Below are 22,296 nucleotides of genomic sequence, written 5' to 3' on the forward strand. Positions count from 1 at the left end.
GGTCAACAATCGATTATGGATGTTATGTATATGGAGCAGCAGCTAAAACACATTTACTGAAGCTAGATAGAATTAGTAACAAAGCATTGAGGATATGTGCAGGTGTAATGAGATCAACACCAATTAAAGCAATACAGGTTGAGTTAGGAGAAGTGCCGTCAGATCTGAGAAGAGATAAGCTCATGCTTACATATTGGAGTCGCTTAAGTGGATGTGGACATGAAAATCATGCAAAAAGTGTTATTCAAGAATGTTGGGAGTATAGGTCTTTTAAAGGTAATGGCTTTGGATGGGTAACAAAGACAAAATCAGAGGAATATAGAGTGAAAAATATATGGTTTAATTCACCTATACCTATTAGTAATATACCTATATGGTTATTTACCAAAACTGAGATAGACTTAAACATTTTGGAACTAAAAAATGAATGGGAAGAGAGTGAGAAAGGACACCTGGCAAGTCAATATATAAGAAACAAATATTATAGTTACTTAGAAATTTATACAGATGGATCTAAGGATGAGAAGGACAATGTAGGAATAGGAATATATATACCAACAATGGACATAAGTATTGGAAAAAGATTACCTGATCAGGCTTCAGTGTATACGGCAGAGATGATTGCGATTATTGTAGGACTACAGTGGGTTGAGGAAGTAAAACCAGACAGAGTGGTGTGTTGTGTTGATTCTGTAGCAGCTTTATATAGTATTTAAAATATGAAATCTAGTAGAGAAGATCTAATGCTAGAAATCCAACAAAGTTTATTTAGATTACAGAGACTACAGATAGATGTGAGATTATGTTGGGTACCTGCTCATATAGGAATAAAAGGGAATGAGGGAGCAGATAAAATCGCAAAAAAATAATTCAGGACAAATGATAAAATAAATATACCCCTTGGAAAAGGAGAGGCTAAGGCAATAATCAAAAAAGAAATTATGAAAAAATGGCAGGACAGGTGGGATGTGGATAAAAGTGGAAGGAAATATTACAGATTGCAAAAATCTATTAATGCACAGGGGGTGAATAGAAGTAACAGAAGAGAGGAGAGTGTTTTAACCAGGCTAAGGTTTGATCACACAGGATTAAATAAAACATTGGTTTTAATGGGTAAAAGCCAATCTGATGAATGTATAGAATGTAGGTCCAAGGAAGATGGTGAACACGTATTATTGCATTGTAAGAAATATAGGGATGAGAGGATGAGACTAAATCAAAAGATAAGTCGGGTAGGAAGAAAGTGGAATATTGAAGGTTTGTTAGGCACAAGAGGAGATGGGGTAAAGGATGCACAGAAAGCAGTTGTACAATATTTGAAAAATATTGGAATATATAATAGGATTTAGGTAGTATTTTTTTTTTTTTTTGATTGATGATATAGTCATGATAATATCTTCTCATGTTACATACTCCTATACAGTAGGTGGCGGTATGCACCTTTATAGTCATGGTTGCAATCTGCCATAAAACGAAAAGAAGAAAAAGAAGAAGAAGGTCTCGCGGTCTCTACTAATGAGCTGATGATTTGAAACAGGTGTGTTAGATGAGGGAAACATTCAAAATGTGAAGGGCAGGGGTGCCTCCAGGACAGGTTTGAAAACCACTGCTTTAGGGAACTGTGCGTAAAATGGCACTGTTTTGCAACCAATTTGCACAGGACCATGTCTGAAATACTTTTTGGCAGCTGTGAGCCCAAAAAAAGCTAACGTCGGAGTGTGGCAGCATTGCGTCAACGCTCAGTCGGTCTCTTTAGGGCAATGGTTTTCAAACCTTTCCTGGAGGCACCCCTGCCCTGAACATTTTGTATGTCTCCCTTATTAGACACACCCAAATCGGGTCTTGCAGTCTCTACTAATGAGCTGATGATTTGAAACAGGTGTGTTAGATGAGGGGAAATGCGAAATGTGCAGGGCAGGGATGCCTCCAGGACAGGATTGAAAACCACTGATCTAGGGATGTGTGAGTAAAAGGGCAGGAGCCAACTCGGAGAATGCGGGCATCGATCCCACTACCTCTCGAATGCTAAGCGAGCACTCTACCATTTGAGCTAATTCCCCTGGCCTTTCAAGAATGACGAGCATAGCTGGGAATGACGGGTTTGATGCAAAGAGGCTGTCCCTCCTTTGGCCTTGCTCCTTTGCACTGGCCTCGGTCTTGTTACGCCAGTATGCATGTGTATGGATTCTTGTATTATGTAGGCTACCTTGGAACACTCGGATCATGCAGACAACTTCTCACCTCTTTTGCTCACACTGACTTAAAGTCTAAGGAAGCGGTTCTCAATTCTAGTCCTCGCTCCCCCCAGGTCTGCATGTTTTGCATGTCTCTCTTTGTTAGCACACCTGATTCTGATAATCAGCTCATTAGAAGTGAGCTCCTAGTGATTGACATGGTCCCTACACAGTGTTCATTGCTCCCCACTCCCTGAGCAGGGGAAATCTGTCAAAGTATACTTCACTTTGGAACATTGGTTCACGGATTTGTGCTGCGCAACTTCTCCACACATGGAGAAGTTTGACATCATTTAGCTCTGTATACCTCGATACACCACTGTATTACTCACTATAAATTGAACGTATATATACGCTTTGAACTTGAATCACGGAGGGATGTCATGTGATGTCCAGTTCTCAGGGCACTTACGTTCGAATGGAACAAATGTCTGAAGCTATACGAGAAACTTACAAAATGTGAAGAGCAGGGGGCGCGAGGACTGGAATTGAGACCCGCTGGTCTAAGTGACATCTGACCATTTCAGCTGTCCTCCCTAACATCCCTCTACATGTTAGATACAGCCCCATTTTTAGGTCAATTAAGAGGCCAACTTGCATTCGTTAGCCTTTCACACTGTCTCGAGGACATTGATTGCTTCCACGTTAGTTCATGTTCCTTCTGTTGTTGATGCTGAAATAGCTCTTTTTTCCTGGCTTTGGGCAAGAAGCCTCGTTGGTCTAGGTGTATGATTCTCGCTTTGGGTGCGAGAGGTCCAGGGTTCAAATCCCGGACTACCCCTAGTTTAGCTTAAAACGTGAAGCTTTATTGTCTCATTGCATTCACAAACATTATGGCAGGATTTTTCCAATCAAGCAGACAAGGATGGCTAAGCCAGGCCGGTTAGCTCAGCTGGTTAGAGCGTGGTGCTAATAACGCCAAGGTCGTGGGTTCGATCCCCGTACTGGCCAGCTGTTTTTATTGTCTGGGGGCTCTGCTCTGCTCTGCTCTTCAGCTCCGACAAAGAGTAGGGTGATCTCACTGAAATCACTGCTTGCTAAGCAGTGGTTTGTCGTAGCCGAAATAGCTCAGTTGGGAGAGCGTTAGACTGAAGATCTAAAGGGCCCTGGTTCGATCCAGGGTTTCGGCAACGTCTCCCGCACTTTTCCCTTTTTTGAGGCGGGCCATTGACCAAAAATCACTGGGTTCCAACCTCTCTGTATAACTGTTCCCCACAACCAGAGAGCTATCTGTTTCCAAGTTGGCCTCCAACCAAGCAGTTTCGGTTCCATGGTGTAATGGTCAGCACTCTGGGCTTTGAATCCAGCTATCTGAGTTCGAATCTCGGTGGAGCCTGTGTGCTTTCTTGCCGCAGGAAAAGATAAAACAGCACTAGTTTGGCGATGGTGCCAGTGTTTGTGGCCATGTGAGCAACAGCTGCACGAGATAAGGTTCCATGGTGTAATGGTTAGCACTCTGGACTCTGAATCCAGTAATCCGAGTTCAAATCTCGGTGGGACCTATTTTGCCACCAGTTTGCGCAGGACAATGTCTGAAATACTTTTCGGCACCTTTTAGTCCAAAAAAATTAACTAACGTAGAGAGTGTGGCCGCATTGCATCGATGCTCAGTCTGTCTCTTTAGGGCAGTGGTTCTCAAACCTGTCCTGGAGGCACCCCTGCCAGGCACATTTTTATTGTCTCCCTTATTAGACACACCCAAATAAGGTCTCGCGGTCTCTACTAATGAGCTGATGATTTTAAACAGGTGTGTTAGATGAGGGAAACATTCAAAATTTGGAGGGCAGGGGTGCCTACAGGACAGGTTTGAAAACCACTGTTTTAGGGAACTGTGCATAATATGGCACTGTTTTGCAACCAATTTGCACAGGACCATGTCTGAAATACTTTTTGGCAGCTGTGAGCCCAAAAAAAGCTAACGTGGGAGTGTGGCAGCATTGCGTCAACGCTCAGTCGGTCTCTTTAGGGCAATGGTTTTCAAACCTTTCTTGGAGGCACCCCTGCCCTGAACATTTTGTATGTCTCCCTTATTAGACACACCCAAATCAGGTCTTGCAGTCTCTACTAATGAGCTGATGATTTGAAACAGGTGTGTTAGATGAGGGGAAATGCGAAATGTGCAGGGCAGGGATGCCTCCAGGACAGGATTGAAAACCACTGATCTAGGGATGTGTGAGTAAAAGGGCAGGAGCCAACTTGGAGAATGCGGGCATCGATCCCGCTACCTCTCGCATGCTAAGCGAGCACTCTACCATTTGAGCTAATTCCCCTGGCCTTTCAAAAATGACGAGCATAGCTGGGAGTGACGGGTTTGATGCAAAGAGGCTGTCCCTCCTCTGGGCTTGCTCCTTTGCACTGGCCGAGATTATGTTGTCGAATTTACAAAGAGATTAAGCTTTTGTGTTTAAGGACCTTCTCGGTCTTGTTACGCCAGTATGCATGTGTATGGATTCTTGTATTATGTAGGCTACCTTGGAACACTCGGGTCATGCAGACAACTTCTCACCTCTTTTGCTCACACTGACTTAAAGTCTAAGGAAGCGGTTCTCAATTCTAGTCCTCGCTCCCCCCAGGTCTGCATGTTTTGCATGTCTCTCTTTGTTAGCACACCTGATTCGGATAATCAGCTCATTAGAAGTGAGCTCCTAGTGATTGACATGGTCCCTACACAGTGTTCATGCCTCCAGGACAGGATTGAAAACCACTGATCTAGGGATGTGTGAGCAAAAGGGCAGGAGCCAACTTGGAGAATGCGGGCATCGATCCCGCTACCTCTCAAATGTTAAGCGAGCACTCTACCATTTCAGCTAATTCCCCTGGCCTTTCAAGAATGACGAGCATAGCTGGGAATGACGGGTTTGATGCAAAGAGGCTGTCCCTCCTCTGGGCTTGCGCATTTGCACTGGCCGAGATTATGTTGTCGAATTAACAAAGAGATTAAGCTTTTGTGTTTAAGGACCTTCTCGGTCTTGTTACGCCAGTATGCATGTGTATGGATTCTTGTATTATGTAGGCTACCTTGGAACACTCGGGTCATGCAGACAACTTCTCACCTCTTTTGCTCACACTGACTTAAAGTCTAAGGAAGTGGTTCTCAATTCTAGTCCTCGCTCCCCCCAGGTCTGCATGTTTTGCATGTCTCTCTTTGTTAGCACACCTGATTCGGGTTGAAACGTGAAGCTTTATTGTCTCATTGGATTCACAAACATTATGGCAGGTTTTTTTCAATCAGGCAGACACTGATGGCTAAGCCAGGCCGGTTAGCTCAGCTGGTTAGAGTGTGGTGCTAATAACGCCAAGGTCGCGGGTTCGATCCCTGTACTGGCCAGTTGTTTTTATTGTCTGGGGGCTCATCTCTGCTCTGCTCTTCAGCTCTGACAAAGAGTAGGGTGATCTCACTGAAATGCCTGCTTGCTAAGCAGAGGTTTGTTGTAGCCGAAATAGCTTAGTTGGGAGAGCGTTAGACTGAAGATCTAAAGGTCCCTGGTTCGATCCTGGGTTTTGGCAACATCTTCCACACTTTTCCCTTTTTTGAGGCGGGCCATTGACCAAAAATCACTGGGTTCCAACCTCTCTGTATAACTGCTTCCCCACAGCCAGAGAGCTATCTGTTTCCAAGTTGGCCTCCAACCAAGCAGTTTCGGTTCCATGGTGTAATGGTCAGCACTCTGGGCTTTGAATCCAGCGATCTGAGTTCGAATCTCGGTGGAGATCCCTGTGTGCTTTCTTGCCGCAGGAAAAGATAAAACAGCACTAGTTTGGCGATGGTGCCAGTGTTTGTGGCCCTGTGAGCAACAGCTGCACCAGTTAAGGTTCCATGGTGTAATGGTTAGCACTCTGGACTCTGAATCCAGTGATCTGAGTTCAAATCTCGGTGGGACCTATTTTGCCACCAGTTTGTGCAAGACAATGTCTGAAATACTTTACAGCACCTTTTAGTCCAAAAAAATTAACTAACGTAGAGAGTGTGGCCGCATTGCATCGATGCTCAGTCTGTCTCTTTAGGGCAGTGGTTCTCAAACCTGTCCTGGAGGCACCCCTGCCCTGCACATTTTTATTGTCTCCCTTATTAGACACACCCAAATAAGGTCTCGCGGTCTCTACTAATGAGCTGATGATTTGAAACAGGTGTGTTAGATGAGGGAAACATTCAAAATGTGAAGGGCAGGGGTGCCTCCAGGACAGGTTTGAAAACCACTGCTTTAGGGAACTGTGCGTAAAATGGCACTGTTTTGCAACCAATTTGCACCGGACCATGTCTGAAATACTTTTTGGCAACTGTGAGCCCAAAAAAAACTAACGTGGGAGTGTGGCAGCATTGCGTCAACGCTCAGTCGGTCTCTTTAGGGCAATGGTTTTCAAACCTTACCTGGAGGCACCCCTGCCCTGAACATTTTGTTTGTCTCCCTTATTAGACACACCCAAATCAGGTCTTGCAGTCTCTACTAATGAGCTGATGATTTGAAACAGGTGTGTTAGATGAAGGGAAATGCGAAATGTGCAGGGCAGGGATGCCTCCAGGACAGGATTGAAAACCACTGATCTAGGGATGTGTGAGTAAAAGGGCAGGAGCCAACTTGGAGAATGCGGGCATCGATCCCGCTACCTCTCGCATGCTAAGCGAGCGCTCTACCATTTGAGCTAATTCCCCTGGCCTTTGAAGAATGACGAGCATAGCTCGAGATGACGGGTTTTATGCAAAGAGGCTGTCCCTCCTCTGGGCTTGCTCCTTTGCACTGGCCGAGATTATGTTGTCGAATTAACAAAGAGATTAAGCTTTTGTGTTTAAGGACCTTCTCGGTCTTGTTACGCCAGTATGCATGTGTATGGATTCTTGTATTATGTAGGCTACCTTGGAACACTCGGATCATGCAGACAACTTCTCACCTCTTTTGCTCACACTGACTTAAAGTCTAAGGAAGCGGTTCTCAATTCTAGTCCTCGCTCCCCCCAGGTCTGCATGTTTTGCATGTCTCTCTTTGTTAGCACACCTGATTCGGATAATCAGCTCATTAGAAGTGAGCTCCTAGTGATTGACATGGTCCCTACACAGTGTTCATTGCTCCCCACTCCCTGAGCAGGGGAAATCCGTCAAAGTATACTTCACTTTGGAACATTGGTTCACGGATTTGTGCTGCGCAACTTCTTCACACATGGAGAAGTGTGACATCATTTACCTCTGTATACCTCGATACACCACTGTATTACTCACTATGAATTGAACGTATACATACGCTTTGAACTTGAATCACGGAGGGATGTCATGTGATGTCCAGTTCTCAGGTCACTTACGTTCGAATGGAACAAATGTCTGAAGCTATACGAGAAACTTACAAAATGTGAAGAGCAGGGGGCGCGAGGACTGGAATTGAGACCCGCTGGTCTAAGTGACATCTGACCATTTCAGCTGTCCTCCCTAACATCCCTCTACATGTTAGATACAGCCCCATTTTTAGGTCAATTAAGAGGCCAACTTGCATTCGTTAGCCTTTCACACTGTCTCGAGGACTTTGATTGCTTCCACGTTAGTTCATGTTCCTTCTTTTGTTGTTGCTGAAATAGCTCTTTTTTCTTGGCTTTGGGCAAAAAGGCTCGTTGGTCTAGGGGTCTGATTCTCGCTTTGGGTGCGAGAGGTCCCGGGTTCAAATCCCGGACGAGCCCTTGTTCAGGTTAAAACATGAAGCTTTATTGTCTCATTGGATTCACAAACATTATAGCTGGTTTTTTTTCAATCAGGCAGACACTAATGGCTAAGCCAGGCCGGTTAGCTCAGCTGATTAGTGCGTGGTGCTAATAATGCCAAGGTCGCGGGTTCGATCCCCGCACTGGCCAGCTGTTTTTATTGTCTGGGGGCTCATCTCTGCTCTGCTCTTCAGCTCCGACAAAGAGTAGGGTGATCTCACTGAAATCCCTGCTTGCTAAGCAGAGGTTTGTTGTAGCCGAAATAGCTCAGTTGGGAGAGTGTTAGACTGAAGATCTAAAGGTCCCTGGCTCGATCCCGGGTTTTGGCAACATCTTCCACACTTTTCCCTTTTTTGAGGCGGGCCATTGACCAAAAATCACTGGGTTCCAACCTCTCTGTATAACTGCTTCCCCACAGCCAGAGAGCTATCTGTTTCCAAGTTGGCCTCCAACCAAGCAGTTGTGGTTCCATGGTGTAATGGTCAGCACTCTGGGCTTTGAATCCAGCGATCTGAGTTCGAATCTCGGTGGAGCCTGTGTGCTTTCTTGCCGCAGGAAAAGATAAAACAGCACTAGTTTGGCAATGGTGCCAGTGTTTGTGGCCCTGTGAGCAACAGCTGCACCAGTTAAGGTTCCGTGGTGTAATGGTTAGCACTCTGGACTCTGAATCAAGTGATTTATGTTCAAATCTCCGTGGGACCTATTTTGCCACCAGTTTGCGCAGGACAATGTCTGAAATACTTTTCGGCACCTTTTATTCCAAAAAAATTAACTAACGTAGAGAGTGTGGCCGCATTGCATCGATGCTCAGTCTGTCTCTTTAGGGCAGTGGTTCTCAAACCTGTCCTGGAGGCACCCCTGCCCTGCACATTTTTATTGTCTCCCTTATTAGACACACCCAAATGCGGTCTCTACTAATGAGCTGATGATTTGAAACAGGTGTGTTAGATGAGGGAAACATTCAAAATGTGAAGGGCAGGGGTGCCTCCAGGACAGGTTTGAAAACCACTGCTTTAGGGAACTGTGCGTAAAATGGCACTGTTTTGCAACCAATTTGCACAGGACCATGTCTGAAATACTTTTTGGCAGCTGTGAGCCCAAAAAAAGCTAACGTGGGAGTGTGGCAGCATTGCGTCAACGCTCAGTCGGTCTCTTTAGGGCAATGGTTTTCAAACCTTTCCTGGAGGCACCACTGCCCTGAACATTTTGTATGTTTTCCTTATTAGACACACCCAAATCAGGTCTTGCAGTCTCTACTAATGAGCTGATGATTTGAAACAGGTTTGTTAGATGAGGGGAAATGCGAAATGTGCAGGGCAGGGATGCCTCCAGGACAGGATTGAAAACCACTGATCTAGGGATATGTGAGTATAAGGGCAGGAGCCAACTTGGAGAATGCAGGCATCGATCCCGCTACCTCTCACATGCTAAGCGAGCGCTCTACCATTTGAGCTAATTCCCCTGGCCTTTCAAGAATGACGAGCATAGCTGGGAATGACGGGTTTGATGCAAAGAGGCTGTCCGTCCTCTGGGCTTGCTCCTTTGCACTGGTCGAGATTATGTTGTCAAATTAACAAAGAGATTAAGCTTTTGTGTTTAAGGACATTCTCGGTCTTGTTACGCCAGTATGCATGTGTATGGATTCTTGTATTATGTAGGCTACCTTGGAACACTCGGATCATGCAGACAACTTCTCACCTCTTTTGCTCACACTGACTTAAAGTCTAAGGAAGCGGTTCTCAATTCTAGTCCTCGCTCCCCCCAGGTCTGCATGTTTTGCATGTCTCTCTTTGTTAGCACACCTGATTCGGGTTGAAACGTGAAGCTTTATTGTCTCATTGCATTCACAAACATTATGGCAGGTTTTTTTCAATCAGGCAGACACTGACGGCTAAGCCAGGCCGGTTAGCTCAGCTGGTTAGAGCGTGGTGCTAATAACGCCAAGGTCGTGGGTTCGATCCCCGTACTGGCCAGCTGTTTTTATTGTCTGGGGGCTCATCTCTGCTCTGCTCTTCAGCTCTGACAAAGAGTGATATCACTGAAATCCCTGCTTGCTAAGCAGAGGTTTGTTGTAGCCGAAATAGCTCAGTTGGGAGAGCGTTAGACTGAAGATCTAAAGGTCCCTGGTTCGATCCCGGGGTTTGGCAACATCTCCCACACTTTTCCCTTTTTTGAGGCATGCCATTGACCAAAAATCACTGGGTTCCAACCTCTCTGTATAACTGCTTCCCCACAGCCAGAGAGCTATCTGTTTCCAAATTGGCCTCCAATCAAGCAGTTTCGGTTCCATGGTGTAATGGTCAGCACTCTGGGCTTTGAATTCAGCTATCTGAGTTCGAATCTCAGTGGAGCCTGTGTGCTTTCTTGCCGCAGGAAAAGATAAAACAGCACTAGTTTGGCGATGGTGCCAGTGTTTGTGGCCCTGTGAGCAACAGATGTACCAGTTAAGGTTCCATGGTGTAATGGTTAGCACTCTGGACTCAGAATCAAGTGATCCATGTTCAAATCTCGGTGGGACCTATTTTCCCACCAGTTTGCGCAGGACAATGTCTGAAATACTTTTCGGCACCTTTTAGTCCAAAAAAATTAACTAACGTAGAGAGTGTGGCCGCATTTCATCGATGCTCAGTCTGTCTCTTTAGGGCAGTGGTTCTCAAACCTGTCCTGGAGGCACCCCTGCCCTGCACATTTTTATTGTCTCCCTTATTAGACACACCCAAATAAGGTCTCGCGGTCTCTACTAATGAGCTGATGATTTGAAACAGGTGTGTTAGATGAGGGAAACATTCAAAATGTGAAGGGCAGGGGTGCCTCCAGGACAGGTTTGAAAACCACTGCTTTAGGGAACTGTGCGTAAAATGGCACTGTTTTGCAACCAATTTGCACAGGACCATGTCTGAAATACTTTTTGGCAACTGTGAGCCCAAAAAAAGCTAACGTGGAAGTGTGGCAGCATTGCGTCAACGCTCAGTCGGTCTCTTTAGGGCAATGGTTTTCAAACCTTACCTGGAGGCACCCCTGCCCTGAACATTTTGTATGTCTCCCTTATTAGACACACCCAAATCAGGTCTTGCAGTCTCTACTAATGAGCTGATGATTTGAAACAGGTCTGTTAGATGAGGGGAAATGCGAAATGTGCAGGGCAGGGATGCCTCCAGGAAAGGATTGAAAACCACTGATCTAGGGATGTGTGAGTAAAAGGGCAGGAGCCAACTCGGAGAATGCGGGCATCGATCACGCTACCTCTCGCGCCTACTGCTTCCCACCGACTGAGCCAAAGTAAGCCCAAAGTAAGCCCACATGAGCCAATCGCGTTTCGCCTGTGGCTTACTTTTGACCAATCGCGTTCCGCCTGTGGCTTACTTTTGACCAATCGCGTTTCGCCTGTGGCTTACTTTTGAACAATCGCGTTTCTCTTCCGTGGCTTACTTTTGATCAATCGCGTTTCTCTCCTGTGGCCTCCTTTTGACCAATCGCCGTTGTTGTCATCTTTGTTAAAGGTAAGGCTATTACTTTATTAATTGAAAACTGGTCATTATTTGTTCATATACAGTGTGTATTTTTGGAAAATGAATCGTGTCAGTATAGCTAGCTAGCGTGTACAGTTCATGCTTTCTTCAGTACCTGTGAACCTGTAACTTTTCACATGATAAATGATCAGATAAGTTAAATTTATCGACCGTCAGCTAATTAAGCTATGCTACTGTCAACAATGATGTGTTTATTGTCTAAGAAATCATGGTTTCTGTGCCCTATGAATGAAAATAATGATTAAACTATTTACATTTATATTTGGTATTAACACATAATAACACACACACACATTTGAATTGTAAAAATCGTTACCAAGTTGTTGTGGAGATATGGAAAACTGCATTTACCAAGAAATAATTGATATTTTCTAAAATAATGTAATAATAATGACTTTTTTTTATAAAAAAAAACATTGAGAGTCTTAACTAAAAACAAACAAAAAAAGGCCAAATGTATCCATATGGGCCAAAGTATGTGGGAATAGTGCTCATTTTAATTTAGGTAGATCAGAAAGTTAAAAACACAGAAAAATGGCTGAGATTTTAAGAGGTAAAAGCACCTGGTGTAACCCTGGGGTAAGATGACAACATTTGAAGTATGATATATTTAATGTAATATTTTGTAGCCTGGTGTGTGTGTAATCATGGTTTAAGATGACAGCATTGAAAATAAAAGGAAATTTCAGACTTCATATTGACGTTACATATTTTATATGTCAGGGATTCCTGTCCTTTGTAGAAAACTCAACTTCAGGACAGTTTGCTCTTCTCACACACTCTTCAGCTCTCCCTGAGCAGACAGGATGGTGGAGATTCATTGTTCTAATGATTAGAGGAACAGTTTTTCCTTACTCTATCTGTGCGTATGCTTCATGTCCGTGGGTCAAAGAAGACTGGCCACATCTCAGAAAAGGCGGTCAGTGCTCGCATTACCCGGAGGGAGTTGGCACTGCACTGCCGGAGGAGGACCAGGGGGGTGGAGGAGACCGCCAGATTGATTGGGTCACTGATTGATCAGTTTGACAGTGCGGATGGGAAGGACACCCTGGGAGTTCCTCTGCTGGACCACGAACGGATCCAGCAGATATGGAAGGAACAGCGCAAGCACGTCCAGTGTATACAAGACCCAGAGGACTTTCCGCTGTACATGAAGACAGGGACACTGAAGAAGGGCAGCGTGGAGCTGTGCTGCTAGAGGTGTGCTCGTGGCTCTACCTCCTTGGAGTCGTTCCACCTCCACCTGAACCGTTTTATTCCAGGTATTACATGCATATGGATTATTAATTTTCTGTAGAAAATATAAGCACTGTAACTGCTTCCATCACTGTAAAGTAATGCCGCATTAATAAATGTCACACTCTACATTACAATTACTTTTTAATGTCATTAGCATTGACAAAGCTGTCTTGACTAACAAGTCACTAGTAATACAGGAATAAGTGACAATCAATTTTAATTTAGTTACACAACTCTATTAAATGTAGTATACAAGTTACTTCAGAGCACCTTATGTGTAGTACATATATTGTACATATGTGACATATAAAACCCTTTTTTATATATTTTTTAATATTATTTAACTTTTAGGAACCAGTGCCAGCGATGCGCATTTTCAGGCCTATCTCCTTGAGGGCTTGATGCGTTGGAATGATGACCGAATGGAATATGCCATAAAACGGGCGTCCTCCATTCGGACATATGGCAGTGCCATGAGAGAGGCTGTGGACCGGCTTAGCCGAACAGTCTTTGGGAAGCCCTGGGATGAGCGCTATCTCCCTCCTGGAGCATATACAGGTAAGAAATTTAATTTGTTCTTTTGCAATATTCTATTAAGTTATCTATTTAGCCTCCAATGTACTTGATAAATTATTAAGAGCACTTTTTTTCTTTTTTTTATTATTTTATTAATGTAGGTGAATTGCTGGGAATTGAGTACCTTTACAGCCAGACTGGCAAAACACTGACTCCAGTGCTCCAGAACCCAGAGGAGGAAGACCGGCTGGTGGAGCAGGTTGATGATCAGGACCTGCTAGATGAGGGGTTTGAGGAAGAGAGCATGGAGGACATCACAGTTCCAGTGCTGTATGAGGATGACCCCTGCCGTGATCTCAGAAACAGCCCCTCATCTTTGCCTCTGCCTCAGTCCCCAGCATCACTGGCTGAGCCGTCCACATCATCTGGAGGAGAGGGACAGCATCTTGCCCCTGCCTCTTCAGTGCTGTCACAGCCATCTGACACTGGAAGCAGTGTCTCCGGCGAGGCTCAGGTAAGACACTCTAAGGGCTTTATTTTGTTTCAGTCTCGTTTTATTCCAAATACACTACAAGCAAGGTGTTTTTTTTTAAGCCTGCATTTATTTGATTCAAAATACAACAAAAGCAGTAATATTTTGAAATATTTTTACTATTTAAAATAACTGCTATCCATTTGAATATATTTAAAAAAGTAATTCAGTCTTGTGATTTCAATGCTGAATTTTAGCATCATTACTCAGGGCACACGATTCTTCAGAAATCATTCCAATTTGCTGCTAAAAAAACCGGGTGCCGGGTGCTATATTATTATTATTATTATTAGGTTAAAAATAGCTCCTAGAGATTTTTTGTTTAGGTTTCTTTGATGAATAGAAAGTTCAGTATATATTGTAACATTATAAATGTCTTTATCATCTATTTAATGCATCCTTGCTAAATAAAAGTATTAATTTCTATAATTTAATACTAAATATATAATGATTTAAATGGTCTGACTCCACACTTTTGGATGGTATAGTGTATAATGTTAAAAAAGCTTTTTATTACAGATAAACTCTTATCTTGGATCCTTCTATTCATCAAAGAATCTTGAACAAAATGTACACAACTGTTCTAAATATTGATAATAATATCAATAAAAAAAGGTTTCTAGAACAACAAATCAGGATATCTGAATGATTTCTGAAGATCATGTGACACTGAAGACTGGAGGAATGATGCTGAAAATACAGCTGAGCATCACAGAAATAACTTACACTTTAAACTATATTCAAATAGAAAGCATTTTTATTTTAAATAGTAAAATTATTTCACAATATAATGGCTTTTGTTGTATTTGAATAAAATAAATGCAGGCTTGTTGAGCAGAATTCTTTAAAAAATGTAAAAAAATATTTCTGTTCAAAGGCTTTTGACTGAAAGTGTATATTAACACTAATCTGCATTTCCTAGGGAGCAGTCATTGGACCTGATGGCATCGCTGGGTGGGACAAGGTCCAGGATCTGGCTGGTTTCCTGGTGGGTCTTCGTGAGGCTCCTTACCTCACCGACCTGCAGGTGACAGAGGCCATCCAGCTGTGGACAGCTCTCCCTGGCGTTGATAAACAGCGGGTCAACTATCAGCCTCGACATCAGCCTCAGCTGACACATGGGCGCTTTAAGGCACCGAAGCGGTCCGGAGTCACACCGGGTGTGGAGAGTGTGAAACGGTGTCTGATTGGACATCCTGGGGGTCCAGCACAGTGGCCCAGCACCAGTCGCTTGGTTGAGGCCATTTGTATGAAGCTGTGTGCTTTACACAAGTCACCGACCAAGAAGGCTGGAGTTTGCACCCCCAGGTGGTCTAAAATCCTTTCAGATTACCACCACATCCGAGACCTGGTGCTTAACAGTCGAAGGCTGATGGATGAAACAATGATCCAGCTGTTTGAGCTGAACCAGAGGACACTCATTCAGTGGTAAGCAAGGCACATTATTTGGTTCCAGGGAACTGAATACTTCTGTACACACACACACACACACACACACACACACACACACACACACACACACACACATATATATATATATATATATATTTTACAAGTAATTTACTTTCAGGTTTCAACGGCAGCAGAAGAATCAACAAATGAGTGTCCTTGCCCAGGGACTGACTCCATCTGACCCAATTGATGTGGCTGATATGCAGCTTCCTCTGCCGAGGGAAAAATTGGATGACGTGCCATCAACATCAGGCCCAAAACATCAATTTATCCTTCCGCCAAATCGAGAAGGACAGGCTCCAATTCTGCGACCGGGTCGCCGGCCCACTGCTGCCAAAAGGGAGTGCCCTATCGCACCCGTCCCCACAGCAGCAGGAGTTGTGCAGCCCATTTCAGCACCTGGGTCACTGTTAGGCACACTAGTCCTTAACCCAGACATGACTGTGTCGATGGTGATTTCATCTTCTGGTGCTTTGACATCCGGTCCAGGCCCAGCTCCGCCTGCTCCAGCGCCTGCTCCAGCGCCTGCGTTTAAAAATGGATTCAACTAAGAAGGTCAGATAAGCTGCTTACTTGACTGTACCCTTATCTATAATGTATTTTTAGACCGAGAGTATATTTTTTTCAGAGTAACTGATTTGGATGCCTGTTGTATTATTTGCTATGCTTATTGTTTCTTTCAGATCACCAAGAAGTTGAGCGGGCCTGTGAAAGGCACAGCACAGTGGCTTACCTCAGTGGGCAATGAGATAGGTCAGGTGCTGATGAGTGTCCTGACTGCGAATGAAGGGGCTGGGTTAGACCACATGGCTGCAGGGCTCATGGAGCGATACCGGAGTGCTGGTGTTGATCCTCCCACTGTCATTTATGTGGACTGTGATTGTTGCAAGACAGTGGGAGAGACTAAATTGAAGAGGCGGTTCAGCGGCTGGCCCGATGTCATCGTTCGCCTAGACATTTGGCATTTTATGCGACGTCTGGCAGTAGGGTGCACCACTGATGCCCACCAGTCGTACCCTACTTTTATGGCTAGGCTGTCATCCTGTATTTTTGAGTGGGATGCAGGGGATCTCACTCTGCTGAGACGGGCCAAAAGGGAGCAACTCATCCAACAGGGCTGGCCTACACTGACGGAGGCTGAACTGGACCATCATTTAACTAAAGCTGAGCTGCTCCAGCACTGCAGGAGGAGAACACGAGGAGAAGAAACCACTATCCGCCTCCTTGATATGCTCATCAGAGAGCTCATGGGTGGCAAGGGGAATGATGCTCTTGGTGTTCCACTACTTGACAGTGTGAGAATGCAGCACATCTGGAATGTCCAGAGGCGGCACGTCACCTGTATCCAAGATCCTCCAAATGTGCCGCTCTATACTGAAACTGGAACTACAAACAAGGGTGGGGTGGTTCTAAAAACCTATCGTTGTGCCAGAGGCTCCACATCCCTGGAATCATTTCACTGCCACCTAAGCAGATTTATTCCAGGCTTGTCATGTCAGAATATACCACATTTTGCCACTAATTCATGTTTATCAAGATATTTGCAGATTAAATTTTCTGTTTTGCATTTTCTCAAAGCAATATTTGGCTTTCTATTTCTTTTTCTAGGGAACAGCGCAAACAGCCTGAACTTCCAGATTTATCTCCTGGAAGGTTTATTACGCTGGAATCAGGACCGGGCTGAAGCTGCTGTTGCAGATGAAGGTTCAACTCTGCGCTCTTACACAGGGGAGCTGGTTTACTCTGTCAATGAGAACTACAATAAGTTGTATGGCAGGAAATTGGTCCCAAGCTTCACTCGACCTGCAGTATACACAGGTAAAAATATTTTGATAAATGCAGCTCATGATGTAGCATGTTTTTGTTAAAATTACAATTGCTTTTGGACAGTAATAATGTAATTTTGACATATCAGAGAAAAATTATACTACCAGAATATTTGTACATTATTCTGTGTTCTAGGTTTCAGGGGAGAAAATAAAATACATAGTAGAATATAGAGTAATCCTGTCTTTTTATGATACCCTCTGAATTAGATATATATTGTTCATACAGAAGTGGACAACAAAATATTTACTGCATTTCTGAATAAACCTTTCTGCATAATTTCCATTAAAAACGTTTTCTGTTACAAATATTTCCTCAGGAGAGCTCATTGGAGTACAGTACTTGTTGAGGCAGAATAGTCAGCCCCTGGAGGACATGTGCCCTACCTCTGAGAGGACCTCTCATTTGCTGGAGGAGATAGATGTGGAGGAGCAAGTGGAAAGGGATGAGGGTTTCATTGATTTCTTTGGAGAGGGAGCCACAGTGGCAAATCTTGTGGCATCAGATGACTTAGTCCTTTCAGGTCCACCAGTTCTACCAGCTGCACCAGTTCCCAGTGTCCAGGCTCCTTCAGCTGCACCAGTGCCCAATGTAGCTGCACCTGTGCCCAGTGTCCAGACTCCACCAGTGCCCAGTGTCCAGGCTCCTTCAGCTGCACCAGTGCCCAGTGTCCAGACTCCACCATGGCCCAGTGTCCAGGCTCCTTCAGCTGCACCAGTGCCCAGTGTAGCTGCACCAGTGCCCAGTGTCCAGGCTCCTTCAGCTGCACCAGTGCCAAGTGTAGCTGCACCAGTGCCCAGTGTCCAGGCTCCACCATGACCCAGTGTCCAGGCTCCTTCAGCTGCACAACTGCCCAGTGTAGCGGCACCAGTGCCCATTGTCCAGGCTCCTTCAGCTGCACCAGTGCCCAGTGTAGCTGCACCAGTGCCCAGTGTCCAGGCTCCTTCAGCTGCACCAGTGCCCAGTGTCCAGGCTCCACCACTGCCCAGAGTGCGGGCTCCTTCAGCTGCACCAGTGCCCAGTGTAGCTGCACCAGTGCCCAGTGTCCAGACTCCACCAGTGCCCAGTGTCCAGGCTCCTTCAGCTGCACCAGTGCCCAGTGTCCAGACTCCACCAGTGCCCAGTGTCCAGGCTCCTTCAGCTGCACCAGTGCCCAGTGTCCAGGCTCCACCACTGCCCAGAGTGCGGGCTCCTTCAGCTGCACCAGTGCCCAGTGTAGCTGCACCAGTGCCCAGTGTCCAGACTCCACCAGTGCCCAGTGTCCAGGCTCCTTCAGCTGCACCAGTGCCCAGTGTCCAGACTCCACCAGTGCCCAGTGTCCGGGCTCCTTCAGCTGCACCAGTGCCCGGTGTAGCTGCACCAGTGCCCAGTGTCCAGGCTCCTTCAGCTGCACCAGTGCCCAGTGTAGATGCACCAGTGCCCAGTGTCCAGGCTCCTTCAGCTGCACCAGTGCCCAGTGTAGCTGCACCAGTGCCCAGTGTCCTGGCTCCACCACTGCTCAGAGTCCGGGCTCCTTCAGCTGCACCAGTGCCCAGTGTCCAGGCTCCACCACTGCCCAGAGTGCGGGCTCCTTCAGCTGCACCAGTGCCCAGTGTCCAGACTCCACCAGTGCCCAGTGTCCAGGCTCCTTCAGCTGCACCAGTGCCCAGTGTCCAGACTCCACCAGTGCCCAGTGTCCAGGCTCCTTCAGCTGCACCAGTGCCCAGTGTCCAGACTCCACCAGTGCCCAGTGTCCGGGCTCCTTCAGCTGCACCAGTGCCCGGTGTAGCTGCACCAGTGCCCAGTGTCCAGGCTCCTTCAGCTGCACCAGTGCCCAGTGTAGCTGCACCAGTGCCCAGTGTCCAGGCTCCTTCAGCTGCACCAGTGCCCAGTGTAGCTGCACCAGTGCCCAGTGTCCTGGCTCCACCACTGCTCAGAGTCCGGGCTCCTTCAGCTGCACCAGTGCCCAGTGTCCAGGCTCCACCACTGCTCAGAGTCCGGGCTTTTTCAGCTGCACCAGTGCCCAGTGTCCAGGCTCCACCACTGCTCAGAGTCCGGGCTTCTTCAGCTGCACCAGTGCCCAGTGTCCTGGCTTCACCACTGCTCAGAGTCCAGGCTCCTTCAGCTGCACCAGTGCCCAGTGTAGCTGCACCAGTGCCCAGTGTCCAGACTCCACCACTGCTCAGTGTCCAGGCTCCTTTAGATACACCCTCAGCAATGGTAAATTTTCCTTTTCTATACGAATTGTGACTCATTTAGTTATTTGCCATTAAGCAGTAAACTTACTTAACAGCATGTAAATACCTAACCAACAGTTATATATTTCCAGGCTGTTGACGAGCACTGCATTCCTGGAATGGACCGGGTGGATGCGTTGGTGGAGTGTCTGGTGGAGCTGCGCACACAGACAAGCCTCACACTTACTAACCAACAAGTTGCGACCATTGTGGGTTTTTGGCAGAACCTGGATAAATTTTATAAAGACAGGGTAGTGTATGCTGCTCGTCATCAAGACAGGCTACTTACAGGACGTTTTAGGTCCCCGAAAAAGAAAGCTGTCTTCACTCCTGGTGTCGAAAGCACAAAAAGGTGTGTTTTGGGTTCTAGCAGCTCTCCAGCACAGTGGCCTAATTGCTGTTGCCTTGTTGAAATGATTTTCATAAGGTTATGTAACATCCACCGAAGCCCCAAGAAACAGCGGACAGAATCTCTGTCTAGATGGGATCTCATTCTTCGTGATTACAGAAGAATTCGGCAGCTAATCTTGAGCAATGGAACGGTGATGAGTGACACAACCCTTCAGCTAGTTGAGGTAAATCAGAGGACTCTTACGACGTGGCACAATAACCGTTTAAAGGGTCAGGAGGTCTCTTTGCTGTTGCAAGGGCTGGACCTTCCAGAGGCACGTCCAGTGGCTTTGGATGCTTTGCCTCCAGCACGAGTACAGCCTGTTGTGCCTCCACAATATAGCCACCAGTTGCATACCTACCAGATGCCACCAGACACAGCTGGACAGCAAAGACCAAGTTTAGAAAGATTGGGCCCTCAGCTACCTGTACATATGCCACAGCAACTTCAATCTGGCCATCAGCCGTACACCCTCAGCATTCAGCCACGTCCACCCAGTTAAGGCCAATTTGTCCCAGGCCGACAGCACCACACCCATTGGTTCCTGACACACTCACTGCCCCTGTTGTGTCTCAGATGTTTCTGGTGCCCTGCCTATTTTGCAACCAGTTTGCGCAGGACAATGTCTGAAATACTTTTCGGCAGCTTTTAGTCCAAAAAAATTAACTAACGTAGAGAGTGTGGCCGCATTGCATCGATGCTCAGTCTGTCTATTTAGGGCAGTGGTTTTCAAACCTGCCCTGGAGGCACCCCTGCCCTGCACATTTTTATTGTCCCCCTTATTAGACACACCCAAATCAGGTCTTGCAGTCTCTACTAATGAGCTGATGATTTGAAACCGGCTAGAGAAGGCAGCTCGAGGGGGGTGGAAGTCGGAAGAAAAATTTTAGAATGAGGCCTAGATAAAACACTTGTACTGTACTCAGGGCACTAAGGGGAATCCATTTTTGTAAATTTTATGCCATAATACTGTAGAAATATGCATAGAAAAAATGTTGGATTTTGGTTAATTTCACCACATGAGGTGAATGTTAACCAGAATGTCACACATTTTGCCAAGCTGTAACTCCGCCAAAACGGGGCCAAACTGCACCAAAATCGGGACAAAGTCAGACCAGTGGGCCCTCTATCCGACGACACAGGCCCATGTCCCTATGACCCCGGGGGTCCGAGTTACGGCCCCCCAAAATGTGGAATTATATCCGTTATAACTAAGGAACCAGACCACCCAGGAACTCGAGGGTGGTCGCATACGGTAGGCCCCTCGACCCTCTAGGGATCCCCCGAATTTCAGCCCCGGGGTCCACCGCTTTGCGGAGATATTAGCAAAATAATAGTACCATCCACCCCCCTCGCACCTACTCATCCATGCCGGCCAGGGTGCACCCTCCCCGGCTAGAGAAGGCAGCTCGAGGGGGGTGGAAGTCGGAAGAAAATTTTTATGATGAGGCCTAGAGAAAATACTTGTACTGTACAAAGGGCATTCAGAGGAATCCATTTTTGCAAGTTTTATCCCAAAATACTGAAGAATTTGCATAAAAACGAGCGTAGAATTTTGGCACACTTGTGCACCACATGTGGTGCGTGTCTCAATGTTCATTAAATAGCAACTGTATTTAACTTTATTTATTTCAAATGTGTGCCATATTATTAAAGAAAACACCTCTACTGTACGCAGGGCACTCAGAGGAATCAATTTTTGTCAATTTTATCCCATTATACTGAAGAAATATGCATAGAAAAAATGTTGGATTTTGGTTAATTTCACCACGTGGTGAATGTTAACCAAAATGTCACACATTTTGCCAAGCTGTAACTCCGCCAAAACGGGGCCAAGCTGCACCAAAATCGGGACAAAGTCAGACCAGGGGGCCCTCTTTGCGACGACACCAGCCCCAAGTCCCTATGACCCCGGGGGTCCGAGTTACAGCCCCCCAAAATTTGGAATTTGAACCGTTATAACTCAGGAACCGGACCACCCAGGAACTCGTGGTTGGTCGCATACGGTAAGCCCCTCGCCCTCTAGGGATCCCCCAAATATCCCATAATAATGTAAAAATATTCATAGAAAAAATGTTGGATTTTGGTTAATTTCACCAGAAGAAGAAGGCTCATTGGTCTAGGGGTATGATTCTCGCTTTGGGTGCGAGAGGTCCCGGGTTCAAATCCCAGACGAGCCCTTGTTCAGGTTAAAACGTGAAGCTTTATTGTCTCATTGCATTCACAAACATTATCGCAGGTTTTTGCTAATCAGGCAGACACGGATGGCTAAGCCAGGCCGGTTAGCCCAGCTGGTTAGAGCGTGGTGCTAATAACGCCAAGGTCGTGGGTTCGATCCCCGTACTGGCCAGCTGTTTTTATTGTCTGGGGGCTCATCTCTGCTGTGCTCTTCAGCTCCGACAAAGAGTAGGGTGATCTCACTGAAATCCCTGCTTGCTAAGCAGAGGTTTGTTGTAGCCGAAATAGCTCAGTTGGGAGAGCGTTAGACTGAAGATCTAAAGGTCCGTGGTTTGATCCCGGGATTCGGCAACATCTCCCACTCTTTTCCCTTTTTTGAGGCAGGACCATGTCTGAAATACTTTTTGGCGCATCGGTGACCTCGGTATAAGGGATTTCTTTAAAAGACTCTTTTATTCATATAAGATTTTCTCCAACTTTTCAGATGGAGGCATGAGAA

At 45.9% G+C, this 22,296-nt stretch overlaps 16 non-coding genes across 16 annotated transcripts; 14 read left to right on the forward strand and 2 right to left on the reverse strand.

The window, feature by feature from the left end:
• The first annotated feature begins 3,111 nt into the window (after positions 1–3,111).
• On the forward strand, positions 3,112–3,185 carry trnai-aau (transfer RNA isoleucine (anticodon AAU)). Its single transcript has one exon. It is a non-coding gene; the product is annotated as a tRNA-Ile (tRNA).
• A 106-nt stretch (positions 3,186–3,291) lies between these two features.
• trnaf-gaa (transfer RNA phenylalanine (anticodon GAA)) lies at positions 3,292–3,364 on the forward strand. Its single transcript has one exon. It is a non-coding gene; the product is annotated as a tRNA-Phe (tRNA).
• Positions 3,365–3,498: 134 nt separating this feature from the next.
• On the forward strand, positions 3,499–3,570 carry trnaq-uug (transfer RNA glutamine (anticodon UUG)). Its single transcript has one exon. It is a non-coding gene; the product is annotated as a tRNA-Gln (tRNA).
• A 94-nt stretch (positions 3,571–3,664) lies between these two features.
• Positions 3,665–3,736, forward strand: trnaq-cug (transfer RNA glutamine (anticodon CUG)). Its single transcript has one exon. It is a non-coding gene; the product is annotated as a tRNA-Gln (tRNA).
• A 695-nt stretch (positions 3,737–4,431) lies between these two features.
• trnaa-agc (transfer RNA alanine (anticodon AGC)) lies at positions 4,432–4,504 on the reverse strand. Its single transcript has one exon. It is a non-coding gene; the product is annotated as a tRNA-Ala (tRNA).
• Positions 4,505–5,488: 984 nt separating this feature from the next.
• Positions 5,489–5,562, forward strand: trnai-aau (transfer RNA isoleucine (anticodon AAU)). Its single transcript has one exon. It is a non-coding gene; the product is annotated as a tRNA-Ile (tRNA).
• A 106-nt stretch (positions 5,563–5,668) lies between these two features.
• trnaf-gaa (transfer RNA phenylalanine (anticodon GAA)) lies at positions 5,669–5,741 on the forward strand. The gene has a single exon. It is a non-coding gene; the product is annotated as a tRNA-Phe (tRNA).
• Positions 5,742–6,045: 304 nt separating this feature from the next.
• trnaq-cug (transfer RNA glutamine (anticodon CUG)) lies at positions 6,046–6,117 on the forward strand. Its single transcript has one exon. It is a non-coding gene; the product is annotated as a tRNA-Gln (tRNA).
• Positions 6,118–6,812: 695 nt separating this feature from the next.
• On the reverse strand, positions 6,813–6,885 carry trnaa-agc (transfer RNA alanine (anticodon AGC)). The gene has a single exon. It is a non-coding gene; the product is annotated as a tRNA-Ala (tRNA).
• Positions 6,886–7,823: 938 nt separating this feature from the next.
• trnap-ugg (transfer RNA proline (anticodon UGG)) lies at positions 7,824–7,895 on the forward strand. Its single transcript has one exon. It is a non-coding gene; the product is annotated as a tRNA-Pro (tRNA).
• A 97-nt stretch (positions 7,896–7,992) lies between these two features.
• On the forward strand, positions 7,993–8,066 carry trnai-aau (transfer RNA isoleucine (anticodon AAU)). Its single transcript has one exon. It is a non-coding gene; the product is annotated as a tRNA-Ile (tRNA).
• Positions 8,067–8,172: 106 nt separating this feature from the next.
• trnaf-gaa (transfer RNA phenylalanine (anticodon GAA)) lies at positions 8,173–8,245 on the forward strand. The gene has a single exon. It is a non-coding gene; the product is annotated as a tRNA-Phe (tRNA).
• Positions 8,246–8,380: 135 nt separating this feature from the next.
• trnaq-uug (transfer RNA glutamine (anticodon UUG)) lies at positions 8,381–8,452 on the forward strand. Its single transcript has one exon. It is a non-coding gene; the product is annotated as a tRNA-Gln (tRNA).
• Positions 8,453–9,815: 1,363 nt separating this feature from the next.
• trnai-aau (transfer RNA isoleucine (anticodon AAU)) lies at positions 9,816–9,889 on the forward strand. The gene has a single exon. It is a non-coding gene; the product is annotated as a tRNA-Ile (tRNA).
• A 101-nt stretch (positions 9,890–9,990) lies between these two features.
• On the forward strand, positions 9,991–10,063 carry trnaf-gaa (transfer RNA phenylalanine (anticodon GAA)). Its single transcript has one exon. It is a non-coding gene; the product is annotated as a tRNA-Phe (tRNA).
• Positions 10,064–21,895: 11,832 nt separating this feature from the next.
• trnai-aau (transfer RNA isoleucine (anticodon AAU)) lies at positions 21,896–21,969 on the forward strand. Its single transcript has one exon. It is a non-coding gene; the product is annotated as a tRNA-Ile (tRNA).
• The last annotated feature ends 327 nt before the right edge of the window (positions 21,970–22,296 follow it).

The sequence above is a fragment of the Carassius carassius genome, chromosome 8 (genome assembly GCF_963082965.1).
Source record: "Carassius carassius chromosome 8, fCarCar2.1, whole genome shotgun sequence".
Classification (NCBI taxonomy): domain Eukaryota; kingdom Metazoa; phylum Chordata; class Actinopteri; order Cypriniformes; family Cyprinidae; genus Carassius; species Carassius carassius.